Consider the following 10,108-nt stretch of genomic DNA (forward strand, 5'->3'; position numbering starts at 1 on the left):
AGTCTTTAGATTTGTCCTGTTGCTCTTCCTTTCCTCTTTCCTCCCCTCCTTTCTATCTTCCATTTCTGTGTTGCTGTCACCTCCCTTCAGAAGAGTAGGCAGGCGTTGTGCCCCTTCCGGTGGCAGTTTCCAGCCTGCTCCTCGCTTTCCCTTTCCTGTTAACTATGTATATGTGTTCAAAACAAATAATAATAATAATAATAATAATAATAATCATCTCACCTCTGACTGTCCCCGCTTTTGCTAACGGAGACGGGCGCTTTACCCTCCGCCTTGTTTGACAGTCGTCCTCTTTTAGAATGAAGAAGTCTAGGCTCCTGGCCTTGATAGGTGTCTATAGCCGTTGACAACCTAAATGTCACACAGCAAATGTACCGCTATTCCACCTGTATATATGCGTCAGCCAATGGTGTTCGCTCATATTTATGACGTAATGGCGAAGGAGAACTACGTAATTTCAAATTCAATAAGGCGTCGTTTGCGGCGACGAGGCATCGAGAGCCACCGATAGTGTCGTGATTTTTGTGTCCACTAACCATGTTGCATCACACAGTTGTCCGAATGTGCTTCAGGTTCGGCCTTTGAATTTCTCCTTCGATGCAATGAAAATTTGGAAGTATACCCAAACCCTAGGAAGGTATACCCATACGCCTGTTCGGAGTGCTTTCGCCCACCATCGTTTCGCCAATCTGGAGGTGCAACACGGCATGGGTCTTCTCGCGTCGATCGGTTGATCCATGCAGATCCACCTGGATATGACGGCACGCACCAAATCTCATCGTATTCATTCGCCTGCATGACACGAATTTCCAGCCCTCGTCTAAATGTTGGACGCTTGCCTGTGTTATACCGGTGTCACATGGGCCCTTTCGTTTGCAATCGAGCCGATCGCGATCAATTTTCTCGACCACGACTGGCTCCCTTCTGCAGCTCATTTAAAGGAGCCAATCGCGATCACAAAATTCAATTTTGATAGTGCTCAATCACGATCAAAAGTTCGCCGTGTGACACCCGTATTATGCTCCACCGCCAGCGAAAGACTTCCCGCCAATGCCCGCATGCATGCTCGTTGAGCGCTTGCAGATGACAATGCGGGGATTGTGGCGACCTTTCTTGATCTGTGTTGTGCAGTTGCTCAAAAAGAGTGGTTTCAGTGCGGACAAAGTCTTCAACAAATGGCCGACATAGCCCGTTCACGTGACTGACTTCGCAAATAAACACGTCATGTATGTAGAATATAGACTGGATGAGTGTAATAGGACGAGCATTCCGTTCGGCCGTTTCATGTATCCTTGTGTTGTGCGTACTGTGTTTATTTGCATAGTCGGTCATGGTAACTGAGGTACGTCTACTAATCCACCACGATGTCCGAGCGTATAGAGCCCTTCGCGTTAGTGGTGAGGAACATGTCTGTAATACTCTCGTCTTGCGCTCAGCGCACGAACACTTTACATGCGAAAATGAGTCCCCAATGCTCGGCGAAATATATCAGCTTACGTGATAACTTGCAAAACTAAGGTCAAAGCATTCATTGTTACCAAAGTGCGAAAGTAACACAGCCAGTATGATACCGGTGCCACACAAGCACTTTTGATCGCGATCTATCCCGATCGGACCCGATCAGTATCAATAGTTTGACCTTGTTTGATCCCGATCGAAAGTGTCCGAGTGACACCGCTAAAATGTTTTTGAGGATATTTCTCGTGTGTGTATGTGATGTGTGCGGCCGTCGTAAATCTTAAACTTTGATTTTTTCACTGTTACATGACACGCTTTATTTGATGTTACATACACCTTTATTCTGAATCCACAGTATTGATAGTGCTGCTTGATTCATTTGTTTATTACGGTTTAGAAATGTTGGCAGCAAGCATATTATGTTTAAAAAAATAAATTATGGGTTTTGCGTGCAACAACTACACCACGATCTCATTATGAGGCACGCGGTAGTGGGGGACTCCGGATTAATTTTGACCACCTGGTGTTCTTTAAGGTGCACCTAAATCTAGGTTCAAGGGTGTTTGGGTGTTTTTGCATTTGGCCCCAATCGACACGCGGCCGCCGTGGCCAAGATTTAATCCCGGGACCTCGTGTTTAGCAGCGCAACACCAAAGCCTGTAAACAATCACGGCAGGTCACAATATGTCACCGGATTCTCCACAACTATAGATTGCTACCTGAATGGCTGGTCATGATTATTGAAGTGAAACATTACTTTCTTCGAAACTGCGCCACAGAAACACAAAGTAAAACGTTACAGCTATTTCTCTATTTGTATCTGATAATTGTGCTTAACTGAGCATTCCTTTGGTGCCCGATTTAGTTTTTCCTAACTTCATTTAGTTTTGATTTTTTTCTTGTGACCCCGTGCTAGTGTGTGTGTGTGTGTGTGTGTGTGTGTGTGCGTGTGTGTGTGTGTGTGTGTGTGTGTGTGTGTGTGTGTGTGTGTGTGTGTGTGTGTGTGTGTGTGTGTGTGTGTGTGTGTGTGTATGTGTGTGTGTGTGTGTGTGTGTGTGTGTGTGTGTGTGTGTGTGTGTGTGTGTGTGTGTGTGTGTGTGCGCGCGACCACTAGTCGCGCACCAGTCGCGCCGTGCGAGGTGACGCCCTCACCTTCGCACTTCGTCTCGTGCCTCGCACCTTCTTGCACCACACCTCATTTTCAAATGTCTCAGCCACGTCGAACGCCAGAGCAAGAGACGCCACAGCAGAGACAATATTCGCGGTCGGTTACTTTCTGGGATACTTTCACATTTGTGTGGCGTAACATCCAGCGTGAGGTCTCATTGGAGGGAGCGATGGGTACTCTGTCCGCTGGCTGAATCACTGAACACGCTCTTAAAGCAATGTCTCTGAAAGTAATTGACCAAGAATATGGCTTCAGAACACAAGCGCAGCCACAAGATAATCTACCATCAAGCAGCACCCGAGGGGTAGAGAGTTGCCCGACTTCAAGAACCACACATCGCGTTGCAAGAAGACAACAGGCAGAAACAGTTGCGCATAGGCGTTAGCTCTGCGAGGTAGCATTCATGAAGCAGGTTCCCGTGTGGTTGCTCCGTGGACGTGGTTCAGTATATATGCCGAGTTCACGCAAGCGTCATGTAGATGACCTTGCAGTAAACGACCCGGGCAATAGAAGCCCGAAGCGAACCACGGGCTGGGAGCGGGTCAACCGTATGTCCTTAGTCTATAGTGCAAGATTAGCCTGGACGAGGGCACCGTCACACAAGCTGGGCGCGATAGACATAAAGCCTAACGATAGCCGGACAGTAGACGTATTTTGAGATTGCGCAGCTGCGGCACTAATTCGACGCATTCTCAAATCCTGCTTTTGCAACCACGTACGGTGCTTATTTCCTGCGTATATGCAAACGTGCACGTGGTTAAGTACAGGCAATAAGTTTCAACGGCTCTAAAATCGTTACCAGAGTTTCATGCGAGGCCGTATGCTGCGGTCCCCGATGAGGATGCGGAACCTCGAAGCCCTAGGTATTCATAAGAGCACTTCTACACGCTCTCTACATGATCGCAGCGAGATGTTTGAAGTAGGAGCTATACGTAATTTCTCATACGTTTGTTCAATATGGGGAATTCGCGTGATTATTTCATTTTTCGGCAATAGAAACCACACATAAGGAGATCCACTAGGTTTTCCGGAGCTCGTAGCGCTTTTTTTTTTCTTTTGGCCATGCAACCCACACATTAGTAACATCAAAAGTTGCTAATTTAACTTCCATTCAGGACGGCATAGTGATCTATTATATTTAAAGACGTTGAAGACGCTCCAACCGTTGTTCTCCAAGTCCGCCAGTTGTCAGCACATATATAAGGAACCAAGGTCTGTACAGCTTAATTTTTAGAAGCTAGTACACCTCCTTCCGCTCAGTTGGGTCAATAATAGTTCCATGGACTGGTGTCTGTCGTTTTTAGTTAATGCCGTGTATGCTTCTGTCAAGTTAGCTGGAGGAATAAGAGCAAGTTCATTCTTGTTTTTTTTTTTTTCATTGTGCACGCTGGTTTTTTTTTCTGTTTTTTCATCTTCTTTCTCCTTTTTTTTTTGTACACGTCCGCTTGAGTTAGGAGCTCTGTTTCCCATTTAAGCCCTTCTCTTCCTGCGGTTTCCTTGTTCTAATATTTTATGTATTTCTTCTCTCGCCAGCGGCTGTGTACCATGCCAGGCCAAAATGGAAGTGCGGCACTGGCGAAGTACACGGAACGCCCGCTCTAGGCAGCGCGCATAATTTGGGTGGACGGCGCGCGTCGGGCCCTCTCGGTTCGGCGTTTCAGCGGGGCCTCACCGCGAAGGCGAGCGCGCGTGCACAGAAAGCTGACCCATCTCCGAGGCACCCACCCGGTCACGGGCCTCCGTCGTGCAGCAAAGCCGCAAAATAAACTCCGCCCGCGCCTCGAGCACGCAACTGCGAAAAAATAAAGGCAGAGAGAGACGGAAAGGAATGTCGCGGGATGTCGGGCGACGAAATCGTGTTCCACGCTGCGCCAACAAACTCCCATAATGTAGCCGCGGCTTTAGACAGAACAAATACAAAGAGTTTAAGGAGGACGAAAAATAGAGACTTGTTTCTCGTTGAGACCCCGTGGCGCCGGTCTAAGTTGGCGCGCACGAGAAGGTTGCGGAACAATTATTCTGGAAAACTCGGTGCGGCGTTCTTTGGCGCGGCGACGTCACTTCGTATTATAGCGCGCGCTGTATCCATGCAGCTGTCTTTCCTAAGGCAACACGAGCTGTTGAGCTCGCGTGCTTTCACCCGCCAGTGGGTAAGATATTGCGAATGCGCTGCTGCACCGCGCCAGGCGAAAGCCCAGCCAGCGGCCGGCGTTGATAGCGCAGCTGCGCGTTGCGTCCGCGCGCAGGCCGACAGCTGCGAACCACGCAGTCACATGCGTACGGCGTGATTTGCAACTGCTCCCTTCGCGGAGATTCAAACTCCTCTTTCTTCGGCTGCTATCCGGTAGCTGCATAAAACACCCGCCCTTTATCCTTCTCCTTCTTCTTCCCGAGAAATCAACAAAAAAACGCGTCGTACACGCCGCAGCAGAATGATCCTCGACACCTTACACGTGGACCATCTCTCCTTCCTTAAACTGAACCGACGGTCCATTTCTCAGGAACACCTCCTCTCGATAGGTTTGTCATGTTTTAGAGCGAAAACACACGTTCTTCGTGCTAGTATACGCGCAAGAGAAGGAAGAACGCGTAAAGGTCAAAACAGTCTAGCTCTGTCTCCGGTCAAAAATGCGCCGAGCTTGTTCTTGGAATGTTCAATAAACCGTTTTTTTTTTTTTTTTTTTTGCTAAGCACTTACAAACACCACCACTCGCGGACGCAGATTTTTCGGGTCACTCTTGCCTCAGGTCACTCACGTTCTACGAACCCGCGTCTCGGACAGATCCGACATAAAACATGAAGGTGGCCAGCGCACGATGGCTTCAAAATTTGCACATCTGTGAGTGGTCATAGGTGAAGCCCAGAAGTCTACAGAAGCCTATAAAGACTACAGCTGCAGTAAAAGGAAAAGTTGGGCGAGTTGGTGAAAGTGCATATTGCAACAGCGCAAATGGACAACACACAAAAACGAAAAAGGTCATGGGACAAGCGTGGATGTGCACTTGTCCGGTGTTATCACCTGTTCCTTCACAACCGTAAGCTCCCATCCACAGCCTATGGGTCCGGTCCTGAAAAGCGTAAACTGGATGCATCCAAGGCGATCGCGCTTCTAAAACTTTTCAATTTTCTTTTCCTTTCATCATCATTTTTCATCGCGTTGGAAACAACTTTTTCTTGTACGAGATTTTAGGCATTATTCTATCACTGGGGCCCCCTCAGCTTTTTTAAAATTACTTGACGGCTTCGAAGTCAAAAAAGAGCAAGTCTCCATTCTTTCTTTCCTGTTTAGAATAAAAAATTGTGCCCGTTTCTGAATTTGTGTTGATGACAAGTTCGCAATACTTGCAAGTGTGATAGCAACGAGACGTACACATTGCTTATGATGGCCATGATACAGTGGCTCTAGTATATGCGACACCGAAAAGGCCAGAGCACGCTGCGCATTGTGCATAGTAGCCCACACACCGCTCCTTAACCATTACCTTACCCAGTGCAGGTATAGCCAACAAGTCCTTACACTACAGCTCCCTGTCCTTGCTTCTATTTCTCTCTCTCTCTTTCTCTCTTTCTCTCTCTCTCTTGCTTTCTGGAGCACAAGTCGAGCATAATCGGGGTAAAAGGCACCCCTTGCTTATCGGAATTTTCGACTCCCCTGCAGAGTCGTATCACATTTGAATTGATGCAAGTTATGTTAACCGCAGCTAAACGTGATTGAAAGTGATACCGTCAGGAACCAAAACGCGCGACGCACGCGCTAATTGTTTTCTTTTTTTGGCATGTTAGCAGCCGGTAACAGAAGAAGGGTCAAGCAGCATTCCTCAATGAAGGGAAGAGATCCCTTGGCTTCCCTGTTCGACTTGACGAAGTCACTAAACAACATGCTAAATCCCTCGAAGCGTGAGCTAATTACCTATCGTTCAATAAAATTTTGAAAGTTTGGTGAAAAAGGCTGAAGCAGTAAATTATGTGTACATGTGCACCCACACAGCTTGGTCAAGAGGACAGCTAGCGCGCGAACGCCTTGTTTCACAAGGACATAATTTATGACCAAGAACTCTTATGTTACATATTTGAAGGTAACGGTATGAAAGTTACACAGGGCGAAATAGGGCAACAATTCTTTTACAGTTCTGTGTTTCCAGGCTTCGTCATTATTCCTAGCGGCGTACCGCCTGCGTAATAACCAGGGGCGTAATTCGTAGAGTTTTTATTCGCAAGTGTTCTGTGCCACTGCCCGGCCGCTTTCAATAATAACATGTCCAACATTGCGATATGCTCGAATATGCTCTTACAAAGCGTTTTACTGTAAAAACGTTTTTCTTTTTTTATTACGGGTCCGAGGGCCGAATTCACAAAGCTTTTCGTTCATTAGTGCTCGTTAATAGCCATCGGCCGGCTGCCTTCGCTAATGATATTTCCAGCATAAGGATCCGTTGGAATTTGGTCTTTCTAACAATTCTAGAGCTTTTTTCCTAAGTACAGGACCAGGAGCGGTATTCTTGAGTGGTCCCTTTCCGGGAACCAATCACTTTCGCCAGATTTCATGTGGCTCGGCCCTGGATGCGTTGAAGTATGTGAACGACAAAGTTCCTGGCACTTAGCGAAGATAGCGAGCTGAGCACAGTGTCAGGATTGCTGTTTGTCTGTGTCCTGTTTGCCTGATGCGTCCGGTGCTCAGCCAACGCGAAATCTCGCAAAAAGTGATCATATCATCGTATCCCCGAAAGTTATCGTTCAGGAATACCGCCCCAGGATTAGCCACTCCGGAGCGGGTGGATGATAGGAATGCAGGCCAGGTAAAATATAAAAATTTATTACACCCGATTTCGTTGCTTTCACAGAGGCCGACCGATTTCTGTGATAACGTTGGCTTGGCGCCGCCCGGACCGTTAACGAAGCACCGAGAAGGAAAAGAGTTAGAATAAAATTATTAATTACACCGGCCCAGTAGAACTCGGCAAGAAAAGCCGGTAAATTATAACATTCTTATTTTGTAGTAGTTTTTAAGACAACGCTGTTTTATTCATCGAAGCACAAAAGTAACTGGAACACCAATGCATTTCGTCGGACACTTTGAAAATTAATATCTCGAAACTGGCGCAGTCCTGAGAATTCATCCAAGTGAATACGCCTTGCGAACTCACTGGCTATAATTCGTAGATTGAACTAGTGGCCATAATGTTAATAATTAATAGGTCAATTGACACAATTATGTTAATTATTTAATAAAGTATTTCGATTTCTCATAGAACTAATGGCCTCCTGATCGAGTAATTTAGATCAGGGATTAGAATTGAGCTATGTGTCATAGGCAGTGCAGCTAAAAAAATACACCCTGTATAACGAAGGTGATGTCTCGCACGGTTTGCCAGTACGGGACATGGTAAAATCCGGCACCGGATATAATGCGAACCGAGCCGCCCATAGACGGCAGCTGACGTAGATATGCGCAGACGCGAGGTCTAACGCAAACACCCCGTCTTCGTCATGCCGTCGTCGTCGCTTCATTGCCTGCATTTCGTTGTGATCGTTACTTTGTCGTCAAGCCGTCGTCATCGTTCATGCGTCCGTCTTCCCTCTGTCGTCATTACTGCCTTATAATTTCGTCGTTATCTTACCATCGTCGTGACGGTATGACGATGGTTGCCTAAGGACAAAACCATTCCGTAGCAAATATTCGCAACAAGGTGAGGCATGTGTATGCTGCAGCAAAAATCTGGACTCAGCACATCCGAATGGAATGCGAAGAGATTCACCCATTGAGACCTGGAGATAACGTACACCTTCCAGAAGCGCTTGGACTTAAAGTATATGGAAGCATCAACCAGTCAGCAGTCGAGATATGCAAAAGACGTTTAGAGTATTGGTGGAAAAGATAGCAGAGAAGAAATTGATGCAACCGGATATTTTACAGGCATAGGTAGCGATAAAAGTAGATAATGTTGAGAAACAAAAAAAAAAAGATTATGGAGATGTATAAAAAAAATGCTAGAATGCAAAACATGTACAGTATACTTGATGAAATCAAGCAGGCTAGGTGACTGTTTCTCACTGCCTCGTTTCAAAGGGGACGCCAATAAATTGTGAGTCGGCGCAAACAGGTAGCCGCTGTAGCCACGGTTTATTTAGGCCGGCCAGCCATTGTGCAAGCGGGATCTCGGGAGTGGCCGACACCGCGGCCGCTCAGGTCGAGCGCGCTAGCGTGTTTTCTTCTCGCGCTACCTGCACGTCAGCCCATCTTCCTCTTCGCCTGCTTTGGAGGCGATAGTCGCGCCGCTACAGCCCCCCCCCCCCCCTACTGCGAAGCGTGATTGAAATAAAGTCCAATGTTAAAGTCCAGGTAAAGTGTGCAGATGGTGTTGTCGTTGGTAGTGTCGGGATCACGCAATCCGAAAGAGATGTACCAGGCAGCACCGGCAGCGTAAACTGCGAGCGAGGCACAGCCACAGTGATATCGTACTGTGAAATCGCGACCTGCCGCAGGTTCTCGTAGATTCCCTGGCCTGTAGAAGTCGGAGCTGCAAAAGTTGACCGTCTGGCAGCTCGGGGACTTGCATGGAGATAGCGAAAGTGTTGGCGACTCATGTTGTTGACGGAGAAATTATTTTCGAGCTGAAGAAACCAGATGGCACAGCTTCTCCTGCAAAACTTCGGTAGGCCATGCATCCGCGGAAGGTGTGAGCGCAGAACAGCGGAAGGCTCGCTTGCGGCAAAATCTCGAATGCCGATAGCATCAGCGTTGTGGTGGTCGCTGAAGGCATCGCGAAGGTTGGGCTTGTGGCGTCGCCGTGCCTGCGAGAGTGAAATTTGCGCCTAGTGGAGCCGGTAGCAGGGCCTCAGAATCGGTGATCAGTGAGGTGCCCCCGAACGGAAAGCGGACAGCTTGCGGGAACGTCCAAGGAAGGAGAGCGGCGGGCCGTAGAGTAGCCGAAAGCACTTACGTTTGGTCCAATGAATTCCTTGGAAACAGTAGTCGCTCAGATCCCTTTGAGCTGGGGAGGAGGCTCACGGACCGAGTACAGGTCTGATGCTGGGGCCGGCGCGTGCCAACGATCGCCATGGATGGACGCAGGCGATGTGGGACGACAAGACGCGGAGTGACGAGACGGTTCAAATGGCGAGAGCTGTGACGGAGCGCCAGCTGGAGGAGACTGAGCGCTCGAGGTAGCGTAGTGAGCAAGGACGGCTGCCCGGAAGTCCCCGTAGATTTCGGGGCCGGGAGTTGGCAACCGGAGCCTGGAACCTTGTTGAGGAGGAAGTGGTTGTCGATGTGGATAAACCAATGTTCAGTATGTCGATGTAGAATTCCCGGGCACCCTACAACCGCGGGACATCTGCCGGACTGCGTGAGGCCACGTCATTCGCCTTGGTAGAGTAGGCTCGCTGACGCTGGCGTGGCTAGGCGCGGTCGTCAGGGCCACCAATTTGTGGGTTAACGCTGGCTTGGCTGGGTTTGGTCATCCGGGTCACCAAATTGTGGGA

At 48.2% G+C, this 10,108-nt stretch overlaps 1 protein-coding gene across 8 annotated transcripts in view; it reads right to left on the reverse strand.

Annotated features, from left to right (window-relative positions):
* LOC126543373 (venom allergen 5-like) overlaps positions 1-10,108 on the reverse strand; it is a 368,390-nt gene that overhangs the window by 325,673 nt on the left and 32,609 nt on the right. Inside the window, exon 7 of one of the 8 annotated variants that reach the window (XR_008608778.2) lies at positions 7,424-7,481. The exons of 6 other annotated variants lie outside the window; for them this stretch is intronic. The gene's annotated coding sequence lies outside the window, so the exon portion shown is untranslated. Of the gene's footprint in view, positions 1-7,423; positions 7,497-10,108 lie in introns of those variants that run through there. One more of the 8 variants, XR_008608777.2, reaches the window with a different exon arrangement.

The sequence above is a fragment of the Dermacentor andersoni genome, chromosome 1 (genome assembly GCF_023375885.2).
Source record: "Dermacentor andersoni chromosome 1, qqDerAnde1_hic_scaffold, whole genome shotgun sequence".
Taxonomy (NCBI): domain Eukaryota; kingdom Metazoa; phylum Arthropoda; class Arachnida; order Ixodida; family Ixodidae; genus Dermacentor; species Dermacentor andersoni.